The 9,819-nt window shown below is 39.9% G+C and overlaps 1 protein-coding gene across 9 annotated transcripts in view; it reads left to right on the forward strand.

Annotated features, from left to right (window-relative positions):
• nrxn2b (neurexin 2b) overlaps nt 1–9,819 on the forward strand; it is an 825,611-nt gene that overhangs the window by 506,563 nt on the left and 309,229 nt on the right. The gene's annotated exons all lie outside the window — the stretch shown is intronic.

Consider the following 9,819-nt stretch of genomic DNA (forward strand, 5'->3'; position numbering starts at 1 on the left):
CCGTCAGTAGTCACTGGGTTGCCTTTAGTATCTGTAGATGTGTTCAGTTCACAACTTCCATCCCCAGGGCTCAGGACTGCATTACACTTGTGACATGAGCCCATGTGTTCCCCAGCTGAAGTAGTCTTGAGCTCACTAATGAGATTTGGTATCTGGCATTGAAGCTAAAATAATTGCATAATGCCCTGTGTTTGTATAACATTTCGTCAATGTCGAGGTCTTCAGAGCTCTTTACACTGCAGTCATTAACCCATTCATACACACGTTTACACACACGGATGTGAATAATGTGATGAGGCAAAGGCAAATCTCCAAGCTAATCTGAGTAACATTTTAGTTGGGATATCTTCACCAGATCCTATAATCATGTTTTCTGATGCTTTAAATATTAGAAGAGGAGTATTATTTTTTTTAGCTTTCCACCATGTTATAAAGTTTTTCCTCATCAAAACCATCGTTGGCTTGATTCTTTCATGCACGTTAGATAAACCCTTTAATCTCCTACAGCAGGGGTGTCCAAAGTCGGTCCTCGAGGGCCGGCATCCTGCATGTTTTAGTTCTCTCTCTAGTTTAGCACACCTGCATCAAATGATGGCTCGTTAGAAGGCCTAAGGAGAACGTTGACTTGCTGAGGAGGTTGTTACCACCACCAGGGAGAGAACTAAAACATGCAGGATGCCGGCCCTCGAGGACTGACTTTGGACACCCCTGTCCTACAGCAAGCAACCATTCAGCTGAGCAAAACATCTGGTTGGACCTAGCCCCGCCTTCAAGGCGCAGCTCCTCCTCGGAGCTACCCATTATCCACCTCACAGAGCAGCCCGCCTGCACTGAACCCCTTCAGACTAGCCAATAACAAAGAGCAAACACTTGGTGGAACTGCACATCTGCTGAGCTCATTATACAAGCTGCTTTTCAGTGCAACGCTGGGGAAAAAAAAAAAAAAAAACATTGTTAAAGGGATAATATAGGAGCCATGTTGTAAAGACTTCTTGAAGGCGGAGTTTCAGAGAGCAGGAAGCATTAAAGAGTTCGAAGAAGCAGAATTTCTTTTTAAGTCATTTTTAATATATAGAACATTTTTATAACTAAAGGTAACAGTTACTTGATTGTGCTATAAAATGGCATCAGTGGAAAACACATACTGTCCCATTAAGGTTTGATAAACTTAATGTGCGGACAATCAGTTTAGTTCCGATTTTCAAACATATTCTTCACCAGTCTCCGTTTTAAAGTGTTGACATATTAAATTCCAAAACTTTTAACCAGATGTTGCATTCAGTTCACTGGCTTGCAATTCTCTGTCTGCTGTAAAGACCAAAAATCCCCTCATAATAGGCCGGATTGAAAAGACTTAGAAGAATTCTACTGAAGGCTGTGTTATCCTGCTGTTTATTTGATGTTGCTTGGGTTGCTTATGCATGAGAAGACGTCACTTTTCCAATAACATTATTCAGAGTTTTGCTTCTTAAAAGTATTCAGAAATCCATTTCTTTCTATCCCCCCCACGTCTCCCCACAAACACTTTAAAAGCATTATTTAAAATTGTTGCTCTCTTAAAATGACAACCTTTACCACTTTCTCCTCTTCATTTTCTCTTCCATCTGGCATCCATAATTGGATTGAAGCTCTAACATCTCGACTTGCTCGGCTGTTTAAATTGACACAATCAGCATAAAAATGATTTTTGGGGTCTCTCTGTGGATTTATAGCCGTTTTACAAATTCTGCTTGGAAAAGGGGGGCCTGCATTTCCATCGCAAAATTAGCTTAAGCTCAATGGTGGATTACACGTCATGCCAATGCAGCAGTTTGTCAGGCTTCCATCATGTAAACTCATGCAGATAAAAGTATATGTCTAAGTAAAAAAATTGAACCAAGATTGAGATGATGATTGGTTGGCTGTGTTTGCTGTTCTTGTTGCTTTTCTCCCTGGCATTTGCCATAGCAGTTAGTAATATACTCCTACACAGCGAACGCTGCGGCTTCTCGGTTCATTTGTGTTGTTTTTAGTAGCACACTCCCAACATTTTCATTATCTGCTACAAGAAACCACATACACACACACACACACACAAGCGAATGCTCCTCTCATGTGGGGAGTCAAATACAGTTACCGTCATAAATACCTCCATTTCAGGCTGGCAAATCGTGTCCTTGTCTGAAATGCCAGCTCTCCACATATTGTCAGCCAAGTGGCGCAGCATATTACGAGTGCTAATACCCCACTCGGTGATAAGAGCCCACTCACTTCACAACATTTTCCAGTAGCCAGTTTTCTCCACTGTGTCCCAAGAATGTAGACGAGCCTCTTTGCTAATTTCCGTACCACCACGATTGTGCCATCTTACATCTGTTTGCATCGTAGCGTATAAGCGCCAGATTCATCCCATTTACAAAGCAGCACCTGTGATTCATTTAAGCTCTAATCGTGGCCCTGAACCAGATTCGAGAATGTTGGCATATCGGGTCTATAACATTCAAAGCTCCGTCCTTATCTGGCGTTTTCATCCCACGGTGTGATTATGATGCTGCCTCTGTCTGGATAAGCTCTTTGAGAGCCATGCTGTGCTCGCCTGGTAGTACACACCCACCCATTTATGAATAAACAGCAACACAGACAGAAAGACAACAGACTTGATACAACATGCATGTTGGAATCGTTAGCCATGTGAAAAACATTGTTGATATTCCGCTCACATAGAAAAAGACACAAATTTGCAATTGCGATTTTTCTGTTCAATAAACCAGTTTATTCACACAATAAGTTGTCAAAAAAACTGATCTTCCTACTTCTTCCTGTCTTCCTATTTTTTTATTTTATTTTATTTTTTTTTCCAGTTTAACATTCGGTTGTTGGTCACGACACGTGACATGTAAAATGTGTTTTCATTGCAGTTTTGCGGAGTAAATAAATGTTAATACAGCCGAAAAACTACCGCATCCCAGCAGCAAAATTTTGTAGTGAATTATTTTCAAAATTGTTGTTTCCATTAAGCAGACTTATGTTTGTAATTCCAATTTGCACGATATTAAGGTCAATGGAAACACAGCTACTGTGTTTTGACTATATCTGATGTGCTACATCTGTAGCATAACCTGTTTCGCTCTAATAAGTGAAGCTAATCAATTTAACCATGCCACATTCTGCTGAAAGAACTTCCACATAGGCGTTTATTCAGTTGTTACATTAATACTTGCCAAGTACATCAGCTTTTCCACATCATGTAGAAAGAACACTTTAGTTGTTCAGTAAGTGTTCTCAGTGATTCTACAAAGCACACCTCTAAGTCTTATTTGTCCTTAAATTCCAAGGTATTTTCGTCGCAGAGGTAAAACCCACATCTTAACATCTGAATAGGCAGCTAATACTAGAGCAAATAATTATACCTCATGTCAAATCTCACTCAAATGGATCAGCCTTGACTTTACTTCCTCCACACACCTCCTCGAATGTCTTGGAATGGAATTAGTGTCTAATATCACCACCTTCTACAACAACTTTAATGGTTTTAAAAAAAAACATTTCTGTATCTGTATGCAGAGCGGTTTTGTGACAGTTGGTTCAGATGCCCGTAGCCTCAACCATATTGTCCTGATTACAGCTAATTAGAGATTCCTGACCACTGAGGTGTGACATTTGACAGAGCTGTCTGCTCGGCGATAAGTCACACAAACATACGCCACTTTCTCATTATCTGCTTTACTCCTCTCTTTTTCAATCAATAAGGAGAATGATGATGGCTCTTGTTGTGAGGCGTACATATAAATGCCCTGTGAGGTTTTCCAGCAGATGTGCGTTGCATCAAAATGCGCTCTTACGTGACTGGATTTGTTGTTTTTTTTAGCACAACCAGCAATCCACTAAAGAGTTACTGAAATTAGTTGACTTAAAAGATGGATGAAACACAAACTTTGATGTATTTTATTGGGATTTTATATGATGTTAAGCTTTTTAAATCTGTACGTTCATTTAAATTAAAGAGATCCAAGAGTCCTCTGATTCCTTTACAGACTTTTATTAGATGCGTCAAAACAAAGACCAGTCAGGAACAGTCAGATTTTAGTACATAGCTGACTAAAAAATTAATTTCACTAACCCTAAAGCGCTAATCATACACATTAGTTTCCCTAACACTAATGCACCACACTCGCATTGAATTCAATTGAAGCTAATGCTAAGTGCTAACTTCAATTTAAATGTTATCTGCCTTCAAACACTAAATTTTGACATTATAGTTTGTACATGTTACAATGCCCTTAGAGATTGTTTTGATGTTTATATTTTGTCTTCAACTTTCCATGTTTTATGTTTCTTGTTTGAAATAAAGGTAATTGGGAAGCTAAGTGTTTCTAAAGTTAGCTAACTTGCTGAACGACAAATTAGCTCCGTCATTAGCACACTAGCAGAAGCGTGTCCACCAATGCAATCTTTAAACCTCCAATGAAACTGCTTTTATCCCCAAAAGATAACTTTTTTTGTCTCCCATGGGAGAAATTTGTGTTCGAAGAGCGGACGAGGCTGCAGCACAAAACAGTGCTTCAAAGTCAATAACACTTAATACATAAAACTAGCACAAAATTAAATGAATGACAGAACGAGGTTTACCTTCCAATGACCCAAATCGTTTACAGTCAGAGCTACAGGGGAATGGCCCACATTTAAATCCAATAGAAAATCTGAGGCAGGACTACCAAGCTGACACTTTGCGTCAAGTAAATTCCCAATAAAACCCCTCTAAGATCGCCTCAGATTAAATGTTAAAAACGCCAAGAGATCGGAGTATTTTCCATGACACCATCTGAACACACAAGCCCGGGCCTCGCTTCTGCATATGTATAATTAATCCTTACCATCAGCTGCATCCCTGTAATAGTTGGGATGGATCTCAGCATGCCTGTGTCGGCGCGCTCAACGCATGCATGTGTTTGCTTTTCATGCCTCTGGCCTCGCGAGCTAAAAAGGAAGTGTTAGATGGGGACATTAATTCATACCTGGATACTGCAATGCATAGGACTAAAGGTATTTAAAAAAAAAAAAAAAAACTAATTATAATTCAAGCTGACTGATGTTTTTACATGAAGAGCTTGTAAGAGATTTTCCTGCTGGGTTGGATCGCCTTGTCCTTGGCATTGGAGTGACTATATCCATTTGGGCTTTCTTGGACGATTGCTCATGTTTGTGTGCATCTGCATTTATTACAATGCGCATAAGAAGCTTAACTGCATTAGAAAAAGAAACTCCCAAGGTTAAAACATCTTCCCGAATCGCTTAGGGCTAAATTTCAACATCGATCAGCCCCTGCCCGTCACAATTAATCCCAGGGGAACCAGGAGGTCAGAGTCGCTCGTAAAAGCATAAAAACATATTAACGCGTGGCTGTGATCACCTGAAGCAAAAATATTTTAGGATCTGAACAATAATATAATTACGACACATCACAGGGAGTGTAATTTGCAGTGGTAGTTCAGTTTGTGTGCATTTATGCAGCAAGTCTCATGTTGAGAAACAAAAACAGGTCATGTTTACTGTTTTATGTACTAGATCTAATTATGTGGCATTATGGAATTCCATCTTCTCTAAATACATTTCTTAAAAACAATTTTAACTCCATTATCTAAAGTAGCTGATTATACATTTAGATGACGTTCCAACCTGCAGGCTGGTATTTGTGGGGTAGATGAGCCAGAGATGTTTTCTCTCGATATTCATTAATGATGGTGACCCGACATGTTCTAGCCTTAAAGTACTTGGACGGATCCACTTTCACATATTTTCTCTTTTCAGTATAACTTAAATTCCCTGTTGTGTCTGCTATTGATTTCTTTGCTGTCTTAACTGTATAATTTTTTTATAACCTTTAGTTTAAGTGCCAATATTACACCTACACAGCCCCCTTTTCTGTTGTTGCTTGTTTATTTCCACTGTATTTATCTTCATTATTCTACTTCAGTCTGAATACATGACGCTGATTTATTTTTTTAAATGTTTTTTTAATACCTTGTCATTGTCTAAAATGTCATAACCGTTTCCATTTGTATCTTCTTTTTAAAATCCGGAACTCTACATGCCGCGGTTCTCTTCCTGCAACAGAACAGTCGTTGTCTGTAGTCCTCTGTGTGATGCTGCTTGTTTGGCCTTACCATACATGAATACTGATGAGGTCAGCTGCTGCCCACTCCCATCCATCTACCCTATCCTGGTCAAGTAATGCCTCGTCACCCTCGTTGTGGGTCCAGAGGTTTCAGACATTGCTGAAAACCTCCCAGCGTGCGACCCTCTCAGATCCACCCTGACCTTTATTTCATTAATACCCTGTATTGTTTCTTTTTTTTTGTTATTATTATTATTACTCCTGTGCTAATAGCAACCTGGTGTGTTTGATAATCGCCACTTTATCTCTGGGCTGCAAAGAGGGAGGTCAGGTGCAGCGTGTGCGTGTCAGGATGTTGAGGAGGAGAACTGTTGAGCGCTCTCCTTTGAGAGTCAAGTCACAGCCCTTCTCTTTCAGCGAGCCCCATTAGTATTCATGATTCTTCCTCCACACAAAGTCCGAGGCCGCACCGCGCACGTACGCACGCACGAGGAGCGGAGAGGACGCCTCAGGTGTTCTGGACAGTTAAGATAAGCTCGCTGGTTTGACATTTTCTGTCATGCAACCACAGTCCCTCCCTCTCCCTGCCCCGACTCCCTAGATTTACACCTGCAGCATTTGATCAGCCAACAAATGGAACATATATAAACCAGGAGTATCGGCACGAAGCCCACCGAGAGGCATCCGAGAACAAAATGGAAGCAAGTTCTTCTGTTCGGTCAGATTTCTTTTTCAGTTGCAGCAGGTTTTTTTTGTTGATAACCGAGACTGGTGCTCTGACATTTCATACAGCACATTGTTGGATAAATGGTGCTTTAAAGAGGCAGTATTATGTAAAATTGACTTTTTTGAACTTTACATCATGTTATAGTGCTTTGATTCTTTCATGCCTATTTGAGGAACCCTTTATTCTCCCCTGGCAACCATTCAGCTGTGCCAAACGCCTGGTTGGACCTAGCTCTGCCTTTGAAGTACAACTCCTCCTCTGAACTGGAGTTTCAAAGTTTCTGAGCTTCCTCCTCACAGAGCAGCCCTCCCACACTCGGCTCCTTCAGACTAGCCAGCAGCAATTAGGAAACACCTTGAGGATCAGTTGAGCTCATTATACGACCCACTTCTCAGTGCAAAAAAAAAGGGTTAATAGAGGAGCTCTGTTGTTATGTCTTCCTGGAGGCGGAGTTTCAAAACGAGCAGGAGTGTCTTAAAGAGACAGAGGCCCAATTTCAAGGCTTTAAATCAGTGGTCCCCAAAGTCGGTCCTCGAGGGCCGGCATCCTGCATGTTTTGGGTTTCTCTCTGGTTTAACGCACCTGGATAAAATGATGGCTCATTAAAGGCTTAAGAACATTGACATGCTGAAAAGGTTGTTACCACCACCAGGGAGAGAACTAAAACATGCAGGATGCCGGCCCTCGAGGACAGACTTTGGGGACCACTGCTTTAAATTGAGGTCAAATTTCTTTTAAGTCATATGTGATATATACAGAATTTTTATCACAACTGAAGGCAACATAGTTACTTGATTGTGCTATAAAATGGCACTACGTGCCTGGAAAATACATAATACTGCTCTTTTATGTAGTTCTATGTCATGTTTCTGACTTTGTCCTCTGAGCACAGTGCCTTGCAAATGTTTTCATACTGATTGAACTGTTTTACATTTCCTCATGCTACAACAAAAAAGTTATTTTAGTGAAATTTTAAGTGATTGAAAAGCACAAATGTGAAGTGGAATGAACTTCATACATTTTCAAAAGCTCAAGGTCAGCTAGATTGGACAGGGAAAGTCTATGAACACTGGTTGTCAAGTCTTGACACACATTCTGAATTGGATTTAAATGTGGACCGGAAATGGGTCATTCTGACACACCAGCATAGCTCTGTTTAAACAATTCCATTTTCCTCTATCTGTATGTTTTGGGTCATTGGAAGGCTAACAACCTTCTTGCTGCGAGGCAACAGTGCTACCAACTGTGCTACTGTGCAGTGTGGTGATTGTAGCTGCGCTTCAATTGACCATATAATTGCGCTATTTGGTTTATTTTGCAAAACTGCAATGGAAACACTTTTTTTTTTTTTGCATCACACAAGTCACATTATCAACAAATGGATGTCGGTACTGATGCAAACCATGAAGAAGAAAACAGGAAGTAGTTGGAGGATGATGGCATGTTTTTTAATGCCATCATTAAAAACATGCCATCATGCGTGAACAAACTATTCACGTGTGATTTTAATTGTGTTTTTATTTATTGGAAACTACGAAATGGAGGAATTGGTGGGAGTTTTTTTGACATTAGCGAAATATTGACTAAGTTTTGCGCACATTTGTAACGGAATCGTAGCTAGTGCATACATGATTGTTTTCAGTCGTAAGTTTCAGCGACCAAATAAAAGCGGGCCTTTGACTGAACTGCTGTGTAGGAGAATTATAAAGGTTGTAAATTTTACTTTCATTTAGGAGTACCAGAATAATAAGGTGGAATGCACATACTTTCCACACTTTTCATATTGGTGTTCATACTTCCTCTTCATGATTTTGCGCAATGTTGTGTTGGTATGTTTTATAAAATACAATAAAGTTTGTAGTCATAACTTGTCAAAATAAGCCTTCAGTGGTACGAATGCTTTTTAAAGGGATTACATTAGTTGCTGTGGATACATTTCCTTTATTTCTCTTGCAAATTTGTGTAACCTAGCAACACTTTACACAGATTAGAAACTGTTTCAAATGAAACTGGATTGTGGTAGCTCATCATCAGTTGTATGCCTTTGAAAATCATCTAGTCATAAAACATTAGAGTTTGCCCATTGAGTAAGTTTGTTGAGTCACTATGCAAATTCAAATTTCATTTCACTTTTTCCAACTTGCTTTCACCTTGAAACAAGTAGATTGTGGTTTTGATGAAAGGCTGCGTCCGTCTTTTATTCTTCTATTAGCGTTTGATGGGGTGCAGTAAAACGCCGTTGTCGGGACATAACAAAGCGCAGAACAGTTGACATATATCAGCACATAGTTCACCTCTAGAGCCTTGCGCATGCAACCAGTTTAGCTAGCGAGTGTTTTTTCCATGCCTGCCAGGGAAAATGATTTGGCCCATCTCATTCTTGCATGTTGGAGCACAGAGACGGAATAAAGTGTCCTACAGCGCCGCAGGGACCAAATGAACGTATTTTACCAAGACATCCATTCATTGCTTTTCTAATAAAACAAAAAACTGGTTGGAAGGGGGGTAAAAAATAGCATTTTTCTTTCGCTTGCAGCTCAGTTTTTCTGCCTCGGGAAGGGAATTGGCATTGGAATACATTTTTTATTTAGAAGTTTTTGTGAGGTACAGAGTGAGGGAAAAAAAAAGGTCAGTAAACTTTGCCTCAAGTATTATACGTAGTACATTTCAGTGAAAACAGCAGAAACCACTGTTTGTTTTTGATTCTTTTTTATAATTTGTGGTAAAACATTTGCTGTTTTGCATAGACTGAACAGAGTAAAAAGCTGTGCTACAATCTCAGGCAAAATGGAGACATGACTGAGGTGCAAAACCAATTGACCTCAAAATGTCACTGGGTTCTGTTGGCCTAGAACATGAAGTGAACTGGTCATGTTTAAGTGCCAATCTGTCTTCATTTAAGACACATGTGTCAAACTCAAGGCCCGCGGCCCCCCAGCGTTTTATAGGTCCATGATTGACTTAAAATAGGTTTTGAGCACGAATTGACGACAAACTA

Source organism: Poecilia latipinna, unplaced genomic scaffold, assembly GCF_001443285.1.
Source record: "Poecilia latipinna isolate Pla-1442-1.1 unplaced genomic scaffold, P_latipinna-1.0 Scaffold6, whole genome shotgun sequence".
In the NCBI taxonomy this organism is placed as follows: domain Eukaryota; kingdom Metazoa; phylum Chordata; class Actinopteri; order Cyprinodontiformes; family Poeciliidae; genus Poecilia; species Poecilia latipinna.